At 40.5% G+C, this 16,805-nt stretch overlaps 1 protein-coding gene across 4 annotated transcripts in view; it reads left to right on the top strand.

Annotated features, from left to right (window-relative positions):
- Positions 1–14,913: 14,913 nt before the first annotated feature.
- Positions 14,914–16,805, top strand: part of dmxl2 (Dmx like 2) — a 50,382-nt gene continuing 48,490 nt past the window's right edge. For all 4 annotated transcript variants that reach the window (XM_088992353.1, XM_088992354.1, XM_088992355.1 and 1 more), the window contains exon 1: positions 14,914–14,976. The gene's annotated coding sequence lies outside the window, so the exon portion shown is untranslated. The remainder of the gene's footprint in view (positions 14,977–16,805) is intronic.

Here is a 16,805-nt window from a genome sequence, read left to right as displayed (position 1 = left end):
TTCAGGGTGTCCCCCGCCTCGTGCCCGAAGACAGCTGAGATAGGCTCCAGCAACCCCCGCAACCCTAATGAGGAATAAGCGGTACGGAAAATGAGATTATTATTATTAATAATAATTTGTACAGCGGCCCTAATTTCAAGCTCAGATAACTCCAGACCCATATAATTTAGGAATGAACTATTTCTTGTGATGAAAGAAGAGACTGTAAGGTTTCTTACAATGCATTGGATTGGATTGCATTGGATTGGATTGGATTGGATTGGATTGGATTTACCTGTATTTGTCTCGCAGTGGATAAATTTACACTTCACAGCAGCAAAATTATGAAAGGAAGAGGAAAGGAAAGAAAGAAGTAGAAAAACAAAATACAGGAGCTGCTGTAAAGACAGCCACTCTCTCAGCGCCATCTTGAAGTCAAAAGAACATGAAAAAACAAAACAAATAATATGACAACCAAAGACACAGAGAATCATTTATTCTTAAACACTTTCTGCACCCTCTTTGTTACATGAAGCAGTTCTAGATGGAAGAGGGGAGGATCAAAGCGTCCTTTTCGCCAGTGGATCAGGGAGGAATTTAATGGTTATGTAGTCTTAAAACTCAATATTCTGTAAATCCTGCAATTTGAGTCAAAATAACAAAAACCCTGGCACTAGTGGGCGTTCCAGTACAGATTTTATCTCGGATTATGGAAATTGATACAGATGATTTGCTTTTGCAGGACACATAAAATGAAGTGGCAGACCAGAGCCGGCCCCTTGACCTTGAGTTTGAATCCTGTGCTGTAAAATATGTAGGAGTAAAAGCCGTTGTCTGGTTTATATTGAAGACCCTGCAGATGTGCCTATCATCTGATCCCAATTAACATAGGCCACACCCTTTGTAGCAGTCAAGTCATTTCTTACATGAGAAGACTTAACAATGTATATTCAATGCAATACATGTTGTATTGCCTCTTGAACGGTCCAGTATTGACAGACTAACATTCATTTTTAGATATTTCATTTCCTGGCACCAGACCGTTGTTACATCCTGATGAATTTGACTTATCCATATGATCTCTTCTGGACCGTTATTCATCTCAACATTTTATCTTCACTGTGTGCAAGGTTTAGGAATGGGTTGTGATTCTTGAAACACAAACAAATAACTGGTTGCTCACAGGTTTATGTCACGTCACTTTGTGGCGTTCTCAATGCAAAATACTGTGGGGGTGTGATTTATTGAACTGTAGACACATTTCAATGGCTGACATTTCATTTTTAAATCTTCCAATGAAAGGGAGTTGTAAAACAGCACCACTGTTGACAATGATGTGGTATGGAGTCGGCAAAATGAGAGGTGACAGAGTAAAATGCCTTTGACACTCTGTAAACATTTGAAAGGCCCAAATAAAACTTATTAATGCAAGTATAATATAATCGCCAATGCACTTTTGGAGCTTCTTGGCTGACTGTCATAAACCATGCCAATTTCAGTTTTAATACAAAAGTGGAAGATTTAACTCAACAGAATGTTTTTTTTCAAAATAGTTTTCCTGCTTGAGGCTGCTAAATGACACACATCATTCAGTCACTCGTTTTGAAAAAAAAACACAACATCTTCCTCCAGTTAAATGGATGACCCCACACCCTCAATTATTCGATTTCAGGATGGCGACTGCCTCTTGGCCAAAGCTTTTGGGTTGCAGATTTTATTTCAATGGACTCACAGCATCTTCATTGGTTGGAAAAAGGAAGTTGGCAATTTGGAGCAGCTGGCAGGCGTTTGCAATTCAAAGGAATTCCTTTCACGAACATCAACACAGGTGCAAACAATTTAGTTTAACAATTCACGAATCCAGCAACATTGGATCCAGAATCCAATGTTCTAGTCCCCCACCCACCCCCCAAAAAATCCAACTACATGTATTGAATTGAAAGTGTGTTATATGGTACAACTTTAAAATAGACATGGGAACTGGGTATTGGGGCAATGGTCAGGAATTGAAAGATAGACAGATTTTTTGGTTACAATTTTAAATTCTACACATCTTTTACACGGAACGATTCACAACATGCCTATTTCATCAGGCTCTCTGGCTGTGAATGCTCTCTGACTGAACCACGGTCATGATCAGTGGCCCAGCCATTTTCAGTCGCATCTATTGTAATGGAAGGTAGGTTTGAGACAATAATGAAATCCAACAATCCATTTTCTACACTGCTAGAAAGGGTCACAAGTGAGCTGCCGCCTATCTCAACTGACTTTTGGGGCGACATGCAATCGTAGCCATCACAGGTCACACACTGTACGTTGTTACACCTGTTGTTTCCAAAGTGTGCTAGTCAGTACCATTCATTTTCTCCATAGTACTGCCCTCCTCAAATAGGGGGGCATATCCCCCTAGGGTGGTGTGCGATGCGAGAAAAAAAGGTTTTTTTCCCCCTGTACCAGAATGAAGTGTAATAGCACATTCACTGATGTTGATTGGTGCAGCACCGGCATTGTCAGAGTGTGCAGGGTATATAAAAAACAATGTTCAGATGATTTACCAGTTTCATATTTCTTTTGCTTTGTTTTCTGTAGTGTTAAGAATGATGCAATGTTACATCGAGGTGTACTCATGCCATGTGAAATATTTTCTTCCTGGCTGCCGTAACAAAAAATCCATAGTGATATGCGAAAAAAAGTAAAGAATTTGAGTGAATACAAATCATTTTTTTTTAAATCTTTGTCCGAATCATTTGCATCTAACTCATGTGCAATACATACAAGGAATTGATGGCGGAAGTACACTTTTTCTTCTCCAATTTTAATGGTCATTGTCAATTATGTTTCAGTTACATGTAATTGGACGATGATCACTGTATTTTTATGTTTTTCACTGAGTTGGCACTTTTTTTTAGGTAGAAATAAAAGTTTTCCCACCATCCGGCATATTACATCACTTTATGAGGGGTAAATTTTAAAAAATATCAAGGTTTGGTTTTATGATGCATTTGATGGCAGCCATGTGCACCAGTGGTTCACGCACCGATCTCACAATGCTGAGATACCGGGTTCAATTCCGGCTCTGGCCTCTCTGTGTGGAGTTTGCATGTTCTCCCCAAGCGTAAGTGGGTGTTCTCCGGGTGGTCTGGTTTCCTCCCACATTCCAAAAATGTGCATGGCAGGCTGATTGAACACAAAATTGTCCCGAAGTGTGAATGTGACAGCGGATTGTTGTTAATCACTGTGTTCAATGCGATTGATTAGAAACTGGTTTTAGATGTACCACACCTTTTGTTCAAAGACAGCTCGAATAGACTCGAGCAGTCCCGTGACCTTTGTGCGGATAAGCACATTGGAAATTAGATGGCTGAATGGATGTTTTTGAGTACACAAGTCTGATTTCCTGTTGACTTTCAAACACATCCATGTAACAAACAAGACATGCCTTTGCCAATGACAATTAGTATGATGCATTAGCAAAAATAATTGAAACTGAGAAGTAGTAAAAAATACCGCATAAAGTCCTCAATGCTGCCGCTCTTGTGGAGAACATCAGTCACATAACAAACAGCCATGAACACACAGTTTGAACAGCAAATCAATAAACCCATCATGTGATGATCAACAGCACCTACAAAGCACATCTTTCTTCCTGATTGCCTATATTTTGTTGGTACTGTGTTCAGAAGGACCTGAAGTCCTTTCAACATGTCAAACAATGTTAGGTTGACAGATGTTGCAGTATCATGGTGAGAATGTTACCTTCTGACATATATAAAATGTCCAATGAATTAAATTGGGAAATGTGTTTCTTTTCTGTCATCAGAAGTGGAAGCATAAATTGAATTAGGTTCCTCAGTTGACTCACCATTTGATGCCTGTTGAGTTCCGTATGAGCTTGTCGGTCCACATCTTTTTTTTTAATTGTAATTTTTTTTAAATACAGTAAAGTCTCGTTATATCGATATCGGATATATCGATAGTCCCGGTTATATCGATACTATTTCTATGCACGCACTGAGAAAATTACATGCAAACAGGGTCGGATATATCGATAGTCCCGGTTATATCGATATTTTTTCGGACTCCCTTGAATATCGATATAACGAGACTTTACTGTAAACGCTTGGCCAAAACAAACATGCGAATCAAACCTCTGAAGATGGAGGACACTGATTCGCTGTGGCGACCCCTTGAAGGGAACGGCAAACGGAAAAGAAGAAGAAATACGTTTATTTTACTTTACTCGCTGCCCATCTTTAAAATGTGTCTCAAAACTAATTAGTACTTTTGCCGTTTAATGGATTAGTTCAGAATCAGAATCAGAATCATCTTTACTGCCAAGTATGTAGAACACACAAGGAATTTGTTTCCGGTCGAACACGCTGCACTAGTATCATCATCAAAAAATTGCAAAGAGGCACTATACAGTTCAATTTGGGCAACTGTTTAAAGAGTTAATGGCTTGGGGGAAGAATCTGTTTAAATGTCTGCTGGATTTGGTGCGCATGGATCGGTAGCGCCTGCCTGAGGGGAGTAGCTGGAAAAGGTGGTGGGCAGGGTGCGGAGGGTCCAGAATGATTTTCCGCACCCTAGTTTGGATTCTTGCAGTGTGCAAGTTTATCTTATTTTCCAGATTATATGTCAATGAATGATTTTCATATTTTTTAAAAACATTTTCCATATATAAGGAGAACTGAATCATAAGGCGCATGGTCAGCTTTGGAAAAAAATGAAGGCTTTTAGGTGCGCCTTGTAGTGTGGATTGGAAAATACGGTATTCATTTAGCTCGCCCGTGATACTTGTTTGAGCACTTGGTATGCATCAATCGTTGTTTTAAAGTGTTCCATAAATACAATTGAGTTGAGTTGAATTGAGTTGAGAAGTGACCCATTTGAGCATGGTTCAAAACTTCGGGACTCACTTGCGACTTATTTATAATGTTTGTGATTGTTTTGAGGATGAGAAATAGCGTGACGTGGTATCACCATTAGTATATGACAGTGAGAGTTGTTTCATTTCCTTCTCAGGTGAAACATGAGGCCAACAGGGACCCAAGCATTCTATTAGCAATCTTTTAAGTGCTGAGACAAAGCACTCCACAGTTCCCAGCAGAAGCCTGAAAACCACTGAATGTACAGTATGCACTTGAGGCTTTGAAAAAGTCTCCTCCTGGCCCATTGTAGATGTGCAAGCCTGTTGCCCCACTTTTCACATTCTTTGCAGGTGTTTTGGTTTCGAAGAACATAATGTAGGGGGTTGTGCAGATTTGGAAGACATTTTAAATTCCGCATATACTAAAACATGCAGTGTCTGAGTAAATGTACTTGTCCTGAGACCAAATTTCAGAAGAAAAAAAAGCTAAAAGAATACTTGAAACATTTTTATTTTATGTTTTAAGTTGCTGTATCTTGTAGCTTTAATAAACGTCATATTTTAAATCAGAATTATTGTATAGGTTACATGTGTCCAACAAGAATGCATAAAATGATAGAAGAAAAAGCGATGAATCACCTGATATGCTGGACTTGACATCATCGGTTTTCCAAAAGAATGGATAGAGCAAAAATCTGTTGTTCTATTTTTCACATTTTTATCAAATCTGTATTTCCCACTACTTAGTTCAGAGGGGTTTATTTTGAAATAATAGAAATGCAAAGTATTCATTCCAGTGTTCAAAATTGACCCATCATAATGCGTACATTTAAAGGACAACCGACGTCTCCGGACAAGTTGTGTCCATAATTTGTAAAATTGCTTCCAATGACTTCTACTGAGCGTATTTTACAAAGATTCCATCGCATATAGCTATATTTTACGTTTTAAGACTCACTCTGAATATTCATTTTTTTTGAGTTGGCGACGAGGCCGTACGTGACGTCATGAAAGGACCGCCCCCTGACCGTAAAAAAGACGCATTGTAGTGTCCTTCCATCACGTCAATGTATTTTGCTGTACATGTTTGGTCTGAGAACCGTGTTGCAACCAAAGGCCGCCAGAAGAGGGAGTCCAAGCTCCATATAAGGAATTTATCAGCCTGTGGAAGCGGAGGTGGCCACTGGAGGTCGCCATTTTGTGCCTCTTTTCTGGTGATCCATTGTTGCCCCAATGTTGCCTCGAAATGGCATGGAATAAATTATTTAAACAATTGCAAACATGTATGCTTTCCTCTTCAGAACTATTTCAATCATATTCATAACTGGATGTGTAACAAGAAAGCATATTCTTCGAATCTGAAGACATTATTTGGATTCTCCAGCAATGCAAGACTTCTTGGCGTGACGTCATGAACTGGGGGCGGGACTTTCTGAAAACGGCCAATTCGCAGCTCAATTTTTGGCAGATTTTGGACACTTTACGTCAGGGGTCGGGAACCTTTTTGACTAAGAGAGCCATAAAAGTAAAATATTTAGAAATGTTTTTCAGCGAGAGCCACACGCACGCGTGCGCACACATACAAACGCTCGCGTGCGCGCGCACACACACACAGAATGTATTATTTAAAATAACTTTGTGATAGTACTCACCGTTAACATGGATGGTTTTCCGTTCCTCGTGTTTGGTAAAAATCCAGGAAAACGATCGGAATGAAATTCAATTTGCCGGTCCAGAGGCGAAGTTACTGCTAGCTAGCCTGCACACGGCTCATAAACTTCCACACTTGCTATCTGCAATCTATCGATGAGAAGGTTTTTTTGACTAAAAATATCATACCCTTTTGGGTATTTTAGATGCTATCAAATGTTTTTCTGATGTCAATTAAAAAACAAAAAAGTGACGTCGGTTGTCCTTTAAAGGACAACCGACGCCTCCGGACAAGTTGTGTCCATAATTTGTAAAATCACTTCAAATGACTTCTACTGAGCGTATTTTACAAAGATTCCACCGCATATAGCTATATTTTACGTTTTAAGACTCGCGCTGAATATTCTGGAAGTCTTGTTTTTGAGTTGGTGACGAGTCCTGGCGTCATGTCACGGAAGGAACACCCCTGTCCGAGAAAGGACATACTGTCGCAGTCCTTTCATCACCTCAATGCATTTTGCGGTACTTTGTTTGGTCTGAAAACCAGAATCAGAATCAGAATCAGAATCATCTTTATTGCCAAGTATGTAGAACACACAAGGAATTTGTTTCCGGTAGAACACGCTGCACTAGTATCGTTGTCAAAAAAAAACTGCTAAGTGGCACTATACAGTTCCATTTTGGCTACTGTTGAAAGAGTTCAAAGAGTTAATGGCTTGGGGGAAGAAGCTGTTTAAATGTCTGCTGGATTTGGTGTGCATGGATCGGTAGCGCCTGCCAGAGGGGAGTAGCTGGAAAAGGTGGTGGGCAGGGTGCGGAGGGTCCAGTAGGATTTTCCGCGCCCTAGTTTGGATTCTTGCAGTGTGCAAGTCCTCGAGAGTGGGTAGGGCGGTGCCAATGATTTTTTCCGCCGTCCTAACTGTCCGTTGAAGTCGGATTTTGTCCATTTTTGTGGCGGCCCCGAACCAAACGGTGATGGAAGAACACAGGATGGATTCGATGACAGCCGTGTAGAAATGTTGCAGCACCTCCTGTGGCAGGCCATGCTTCTTTAGCAGCCTCAGGAAGTACATTCTCGTGAACTTCACGTGAACTGAAATCGTATTGATCCGTGTTGATGGCGAAATTAGAAGGAAAACACATAAATAACGCAATGGTGAATCGTTGTGTAACTGGATGAGTAACAAGAAAGCATTTTCTCCGAATCTGAAGCCATTGTTTTGATTCTTGATATATAACGCAAGACGTCTTGGCGTGACACCACGAACAAGGGGGCGGGACCTTCTGAAACTGGCCACTTCCGGTTTCAAATTGAAGTAGTTTTTAGACACTTAAAGTCATTTTTATTTGTGTTTTGCATTTGACTATAAATATCATCCTGCGTGTGTTGGGTATTTTAGACGCTATAAAACATTTTTTCTGATGTCAGCTAGGAAACAGAAAAGTGATGTCGGTTGTCTTTTAAACTTGCAGTTGAAGTTTACAGTGTAACTCAGTGGTTCTTAATCATATTGGAGGCACCGAACCCCACCAGTTTCATATGGTCATTCACCGAACCCTTCTTCCAATGACTGTGCCTACTAACTGCAGTCTCGACTGAGGGGTGGACCTCTGTGGCGGAGGATCCACCCAACCCCTGAGACCGACTCACCGAACCCCTAGGGTTCGATCGAACCCAGGTTAAGAACCACTGGTCTAACTAAACCATAAAAAAGACAATTACACATGTATTTTAAACAACCACCAAACGTTGCATTTGAGTCTGCAAAATAAATTCTATACATCATCGGAAATGCCATAAAATAAATTTCATATAATTTATATGCCGGTTATAATGATTCAACAAATGATAATTTGAACACAAACGGCGAAGCAATTTAAGCAGAAAGACAAAATAGCCCAAAGCAAAGGGCACAAATTATATATCCTCTATATTGAAAGGTTATTCCTGAAATTTCCTGAATCACAGCTGTTGAATCAGTTTTTTTTATTTTTTTGTTTTTTGAGACATGACTTTATTTGACTGCCACCTCGTGGCCAAATTGTTTACACTAAAAGACAAGCCAATGAATTCACCATGATGGATCCTTCCATCTCTTTACTTTCCAATCAGCTTATCCTCATGAGGGTCGCGGGTGTGCTGAAGCCTATCCCAGCTATTTTCGGGCAGTCGGCATGGTATACACCCTGAACAGGTTGCTCAGGCACACATAGATAAGCAACCATTTGCACTCATACTGACAACTAGGGACACGTTGTTCTATTAACCTTCAAAGCTCGTCTTTGGAACGTGGGAAGAAACTGAAGGGTCCAGTGAAAACCCACGCAGGCACAGAGAGAACATGCAAACTCCACACAGGAAAGCCAGAGCCGGAATCGAACCTTGCACCTCTCCACTGTGAGCTAGGCCGTCAAGCTAACCAGTCAAACACCGGACCGCCCATCATAATCAATAAGCAGTTTTTTTTTCATTTTATTTGTTCATGTTATTATGACAGGTTTGCTATGAAATACAATCATTAAAATGTTTCAATATGAATGAATTAAACTATCTCAAAGCACCACTGTATCTATTGTTGTACATTGCCCCTTTGTGGTATGAAAAAAAAGGTTATCTTATACTAATTTAGGTGAAATTGTTATCAAATGTGAATTTATTGATACTAGTGCTCTTTATCTCATACACATTGTTGACAACGATGTGTGAAATATTGCTTGTTGAAAGAAGTCAATGTGCACTCCTCCAAGTTAGTTACAAACGAGATGACAGACATAGCTTCAGGACAGCCTACAACAGGGGTCGGGAACCTATGGCTCGCGAGCCATAGATGGCGTGTGTGTGTGTGTGTGTGTGTGTGTGTGTGTGTGTGTGTGTGTGTGTGTGTGTGTGCTTCTGTGTGTGTGTGTGTGTGTGTGTGTGTGTGTGTGTGTGTGTGTGTGTGTGTGTGTGTGTGTGTGAGAGAGAGAGAGAGAGAGAGAGAGAGAGAGAGAGGGGGGGGGGACATGGGGAGAGGGGCAGAGAGAGAGAGTAGGATGCTGTTTGGCATCGGACAGAAAGACAAAGAGGAGGAGTTTACTGTGCTATCCTAAGGCAAGTCTCCATTGTTCCCCCTCATCAAACACGCTGGTAGTGCTTTAGCCCCATAATGGCTACTGTGCTGGCCTGAGCCTCCGCACGCTTCACAGCTTCCTCTCCCTCATTGCTCATTCTCTCAGGCCTGATCCAGCCACATTCCAGAATGCTGATAAGAGGAGAGGAAGATTCACATAACCTGAAGAAACAAGAGGCCGATGGGGGCCTCTGATTTGGAATTTAGGAAAAAAATACAGAGAGCAGAAGAGATGGGGGACAGAAGATGTAGCAGAGGTGACTCACAAGGGTGTTAGGCGTTTATGAGGTGATTATGGAAGAAGGTGCAATCTACTCAGAAACAAATATCCCTCAATGGACAATGCCTGCTCTTGCTAACATACCAAAAACATACTATAATACAAGTGAGATCGTGACGAGCTCTGCATTGTGTTGATGTTGAAAGAGCACTTTGTTTACAGACTTTCATACCTGTTATTCATCAGTGATAGAAACCATGAAAGACAGCGTCAATAATAATAATAATACAAAACTCTCAATAATGGCTATAATTGACACGCAGAAAAAAAACACCTTTATATCTGCACATAAAGCAGACTAAAGTTCTGAAATCTGTTGTTGGATTTTTTTTTCAAACATCTATTGAAATAAACTTGCTCCTAAAATGGGACTCTGATGAAACCGTAACGTATTACTTATTCTCTACTGCCCCCTAACGTTAGGGAGCTTCAATTTTCTGTCCACTGTTTCCCAACGGAGTGTGCAATCGCACATATTTTACGGAAAAAAATCACACATATTATACTAGCAAATAAAAAAGTCACAAAAAGCGAATTCACGGAGTTGCTCAATCATAAAAAAATATATCAGAAAATGAGATCTCATTAAAGCCAACTTCTCTTTTATAAGCGCGATGTAACATTATCATCCATCCCTCCATTCTCCGTACCGCTTATAACAGTAACAATACCAAATGTATACATAAAAGAACACAGTCTAGTATACATAAAGGTTGACATAAAAGTATATGTTAAGCAACACAGTACAATTACAAACCAAAAAAACTGCTTATGGAGTGCACCCAAAAGGGACACCAGGAAAGAATGACCAAACATGCAGGATGCACAAAGACATGTACAAAGAAAAGTGCAAGATGTCAAGGCAGAAGCAACCGACCTCAAAAAATTATGCACCTTGCTTTTGAAAACTAAACGAATACACTAACAGGGCCAGTTTAAGTTGACTCTCACAGTCATTTCATAACCAATGGTCAAAGTGAAATGGACTTCTCTCACTGGCCTCAATTCACAAAAACGTTGAAACACTCCATGGTGCTATATCTAAAATTTGTGAACGTTTAAATCATTGTAAACTTCTTACAATACATTCATGGCATATTCACCAGTGCATGAAATTTGCTAAATTTCCCATGACAAACAATATGAATTCACTAGGATGATCTTAAAACTTGATGAAAAAACCTTGCAGAGGCTAATAAAAAATAGACAACCCCTCACTCCTATTCAAATGTCGAGGAAATCATTTTTAAACTTTTAAAACGTTTTAAACCGTTGATGTGAACTTTGTTGTTGTACAAGTAGGACATGTTCACAAATATTACTTATTGAAGAGGAACATGTCAATGTCTCAACTGAAAATGTCTTGAAGATGAATGTGATTGACATTTTTTTACCCCAGTATTCAAGAAGGCTTTGTGTGCTGTTGACAATTTTGTGTTTGGGAGCCTTTTACTGAGCATCACAATCAGAATCATCTTTATTGCCAAGTATGTAGAACACACAAGGAATTTGTTTCAGGTCGAACACGCTGCACTAGTATCATCATCAAAAAATTGCAAAGAGGCACTATACAGTTCCATTTGGGCTACTGTTCAAAGAGTTAATGGCTTGGGGGAAGAAGCTGTTTAAATGTCTGCTGGATTTGGTGCGCATGGATCGGTAGCGCCTGCCTGAGGGGAGTAGCTGGAAAAGGTGGTGGGCAGGGTGCGGAGGGTCCAGTATGATTTTCCGCGCCCTAGTTTGGATTCTAACTGTCTGTTGAAGTCGGATTTTGTCCGTTTTTGTGGTGGCCCCGAACCAAACGGTGATGGAAGAACACAGGATGGATTCGATGACAGCCGTGTAGAAATATTGTAGCACCTTCTGTGGCAGGCCATGCTTCTTTAGCAGCCTCAGGAAGTACATTCTTTGTTGTGCCTTTCTCAAGACAGAGTTGGTGATGACCTCCCACTTTATGTCCTGACAGACTGTGATTCCCAGGAACTTGAAGGTCTCAACGGTTGACACGAGGGAGCTGGATAGTGTGAGGGGTAGCTGTGGTGATGGATGTTTCCTGAAGTCCACGATCAACTCTACTGTCTTGAGCGTGTTCAGCTCTAGGTTGTGACGGCTGCACCAGAGCTCTAGCTGCTCCACTTGTTGTCGGTAGGCAGACTCGTCGCCGTCTTTGATGAGACCGATGACCGTGGTGTCGTCTGCGAACTTTATGAATTTGACAGCTGGGTGCGTTGAGGTGCAGTCGTTCATGTAAAGGGAGAAGAGCAATGGAGAGAGGGCGCATCCCTGCGGGGCTCCAGTGCTCGTGGTTGGTGTTGAGGATGATATTTTTCCCAGTCTGACCTGTTGTGTCCGTCCTGTAAGGAAGGACACATCTTCATCTTTATTAAGTTCATATGTTGCTTGTTCTGTAGCCACAAGGGGACATAAGCCAGTGTCTTCTTGTGCCGGTCCCAAGCCCGGATAAATACAGAGGGTTGTGTCAAGAAGGGCATCCGACGTGAAAGCTTGGACAAAACAAACATGCGAATCAAACCTCTGAAGATGGAGGACACTGATTGGCTGTGGCGACCCCGTGAAAGGAAAAGCCGAAAGAAAAAGAAGAATTCCAGAAGGCTTTGATACATTGCCTTTGTATACTGTTCACTGTCAGGGGAAATGACTAGACTGGGTTTGTCTTATTCAAGGTCTCAGTCACACTAACGATGAGGTGTCGTAAAAAGGGATGTCAGCGATTTTACACCCAATGGTGCTTTCACTATACACGGCAATAAAGTTAAATACCCTTACCTTTGAATTCCTAACTCCTAAATCTCTGAGTACTTTGCCTCTCAAAGAACAACGACTCTTTAACAGTTTGGGAAGAGTCTCCTTTAATTCTCTAATTCGTTGACCTCTCCCCCTTATTAGAAACGGCCATCTCGGCTGGCTTCATTGTCTCCTCTGCACTGATAAGAAGTCTATTATGAGATTCCTTTCACATTTACAAGGACTCATCTATGAGCACCATTAAATTCAACGTCTTTTACAGTGTTATGGTTTTTCAAAGTCACTCTTTTTCACCTGAACACTCACACAAACTCAAAATGCAGAGTCTATGTGATTCTTTTATTGTCTCACTGATGAAGAACGTTTTATCTGATGGTTCAGATTAATGGTTGGTCAAGGAATAAAAGCACACACCAGTAAGCTTTTGAAATCTTCCATTTTTGGAGAGAGAGAGAGAGAGAGAGAGAGAGAGAGAGAGAGAGAGAGAGAGAGAGAGAGAGAGAGAGAGAGAGAGAGAGAGAGAGAGAGAGAGAGAGAGAGAGAGAGAGAGAGAGAGAGAGAGAGAGAGAGAGAGAGAGAGAGAAATATCTAGTTAGAAATATTAAGCTGTTTTCGTTCTATTCTCAAATATGAATTTTTAATCCTAATAAAAAGAAAATATTGCGTCGTTCACTGAAAACCTTGCGTTCAGAGATAGAATATTTGTGTGCTTAATAAATATTAATTTCCCTACAATTCCATACAATTCACATTAAATAGTACAGTATTTGCGCCACAGTTGGACGGCACTTTGATTATTGCAAGTCATTAGTGCCCTCTTCTGTCAAATATTGGTCATCACACTCAATTTCATGTGTAGATTATGACATTTTTAAAGGTGTGATTTGAAATTTGATTTGAAGACAACTTGTGAAATTGATTATTTTCATCATTTGTAACAGAAGCAGAAGATTTATGTTGTAAACATGTAAGTATGCTATTATTGTTCTGTTTTTTTGTGCAGATCCCAAATCCTTAGGCTACATTTACATATATACATACATATACATATACTTTGTTTCTCCAGAAAAAAATGATAAAACGGGTAGAAAATATGGAGTACAATTATTGCATTGGGGGAAAAGAGTGTTTGCTCTGTTTTCGAGATTATAGTTCAGGGTGCCATTCTCACTTTCAGAAATTATGATGTCCAGTTACAAAAGTGGAGAGGAAACCAAACCGGGAATAAAGTATGTAGAACAAAAAGCGTGAGTGAAACCCCCTTAAGTAGATCCGTGATTTCTAAAATCACGTCTGGATGTGTAAAGAAATCACAAATACTGTACACTGTAGGACAATTTGGTTCACAGTGACAGGCTGTATGTGAAACAGACACATGCATTGTTGATTGTGTTGAACATTATCGTAAATTTACATTGGTACACTGTACACACTGCGCAGTGGCTACTTTACACTGTGGCAATGTCATTTCCTCAGTGCTCTCCATTCAAAATATAATAAAATATATTTGAAGAATGTTAGCTGGGTTCTTGTTCATCTATAATTTACATTTCCCGCAGGCTACGTGTGATTAAGTTAGGGATAAAATAGTTCTAGTTGAAGGAGAATGGGCTGACTTTTTTCACGACTCTCATCTAACCACAACAAAAGGCCTTCTTCAGGGCGAAAAGAGAAGGTATATATAAAAAGAAAAAGTAGGATAGTGTCAAAAAGAGAGACAACACTCTGATTGCTGTCATCAATCTTCTGTATCTCTGCAGGCACAGAGGTCGTTTAGAGATTGTGCAGCATTGCAGTGTGTAAAAGACCGATTCTAGGGCACCTGAGGGTGGTGAGCATGAAAAAAATAGATTGAAAGCACAAAAAGAAAAAATGTTAAATGTGATGGAGGACATTACCAAGGTAAGATTTGCAATAATAAAAAAGACCACGCAAAATTAAAAAAATCTAACACATTTTTATATATATATATATATATATATATATATATATCAGATTGTCATGACCCAATTCAAGTCAATACCAAATTATTTTTTTTAAATGTTTCTACATCACAACGTCACTCTTTGACATTTAAAGTTCAGTCTCGGATTAACGGCCGAAATAAGACAGTTTTTAAGACGGAACTAAGGAGAATCAATAGTGAATGTGACTACATAAAAAAACAATATCTGGTGTCAAACCAAGTCAGGCGGCAGTTGCAGTTGAAATGTCACTATGTTGTTGAAATAACTGTTTCAGTTACAACGCAATCATCTTAGCGAGAGAAGAAGAAAAAGATGAAGACACAGATTGTGGGTCAAGCATCAGACCGGAGGCTGGTGAGTCACATCTGTTCATGAATCTGATAAATGTTTGAAAACTTGACTTGCCTGCCTGCTCTCCAATCTTGCTCTGTTATTCACGTTTTACTTCATTATCTCTCACATGTGGGTGGATGTCCAGTCACATGCACAGCTGTAGTTTTGGTTTCATTCTTTTTTAGCACTTTTGATCCACATTGTGTAATGCAGTGGTTCCCGACAGGTGTGCTGACAATTTAACAAATGTAATTTAATTGATGATAAATGTGTTTGTTCATTTAAAACATATACATTATACATAAAATTGTGTTTGGTGATATGCCTGTTGCGTTAAATGTTGTTCTTCCTGGTTCAGCGCTCCATTTGTATAGTCTAAATATTAAATCAGCAGGAAGCAAGATGATATACAAAAAAAAGGAATATTTATTATCAGGCAGCTCGAGGATGTTCTCCAGGGGAGAAGCTATGCCAATGGACAGCGATGTCACTTTGGAAAGGACCTATCATCTGCTTGATACTTCTTCTTTCTTCTTTTCCTTTCGGCTTTTCCCTTCAGGGGTCGCCACAGCGAATCAATGTCCTCCATCTAACCCGGTTTTGTGCATCCTCTTCTCTCACACCAGCTACCTTCATGTCCTCTTTGACCACATCCATAAACCTCCTCTTCGGTCTTCCTCTCGGTCTCCTGCCTGGCAGTTCAAGGCTCAGCATCCTTTTCCCTATATAGTCGCTCTCTCTCCTCTGGACATGTCCAAACCATCTCAGTCTGGCCTCTCTGGCTTTCTCTCCAAAGCCTCTAATATGAGTTGTCCCTCTAATGTACTCATTCCTGATCCTATCCAACCTGGTCACTCCCAAAGAAAACCTCAACATCTTCAGCTCTGCTACCTCCAGCTCTGCTTCCTGTCTTTTCTTCAGTGGCACTGTCTCCAGTCCAAACATCATGGCTGGTCTCACCACCGTTTTATACACTTTTCCTTTCATCCTAACTGAAACTCTTCTATCACACATCACACCTGACATTTTTCTCCAGCGCCTCCAGCCTGCCTGGACACGCTTCTTCACCTCTTTTCCACACTCTCCATTGCTCTGGACAGTTGACCCCAAGTACTTAAAATCCTCCACCTTCTTTATCTCTTCTCCCTGTAGCATCACTCTTGCACTTGGATCCCTCTCATTAACACACATGTATTCCGTCTTGCTGCGACTGATCTTCATTCCTCTCCTTTCCAGGGCATATCTCCACATCTCTATTTTCTCCGCCACCTGCTCCCCGTTCTCGCTACAGATCACAATGTCATCTGCAAACATCATGGTCCAAGGAGATTCTTGTCTAACATCTGCGAGATACAATCATGAATATTTATTATTAGACTGAAACATGATAGCTAGATTTCTATAATAAGTACAAGCTGAGTACATGTATACTGTCATGATCTGGTTGACGACCAACGGGGGGCGCTGTCGCCCCCGCCTCCACCTCACAGGTGCTGGTCGTCCCGATCAGATTGGCGACCAGCGGGTAGCGACGTCAGCCCTGCCTGCAGCCTCGCAGGTGTTGGTCGTTTAATCATTGACATTTAAAAGAACACCCGGCACGACCATCCGGTGCTGATTCATGACATATACTAATTAACATATACAGAAAACTAAACTACATACATATATGGACTTACTAATTGATAAGAATAAGTAGAAATGAAATAACATAGGATGTTTTTAGCATGTGTATCTAACTAATTCTAACAATGCCGTGCATTTTTTTAAAGCTGCGCCCTCACTGAATTAAGTTTGCATGTTCTCCATGGGGCCTGCAACGGTTTTCTCCAGGTACTCGGTGTCCTCCC

This window comes from Hippocampus bargibanti, linkage group LG03 (genome assembly GCF_051943395.1).
Source record: "Hippocampus bargibanti isolate YZ-2025 linkage group LG03, ASM5194339v1, whole genome shotgun sequence".
In the NCBI taxonomy this organism is placed as follows: Eukaryota; Metazoa; Chordata; class Actinopteri; order Syngnathiformes; family Syngnathidae; genus Hippocampus; species Hippocampus bargibanti.
This window is presented reverse-complemented; position numbering and strand designations above follow the sequence as displayed.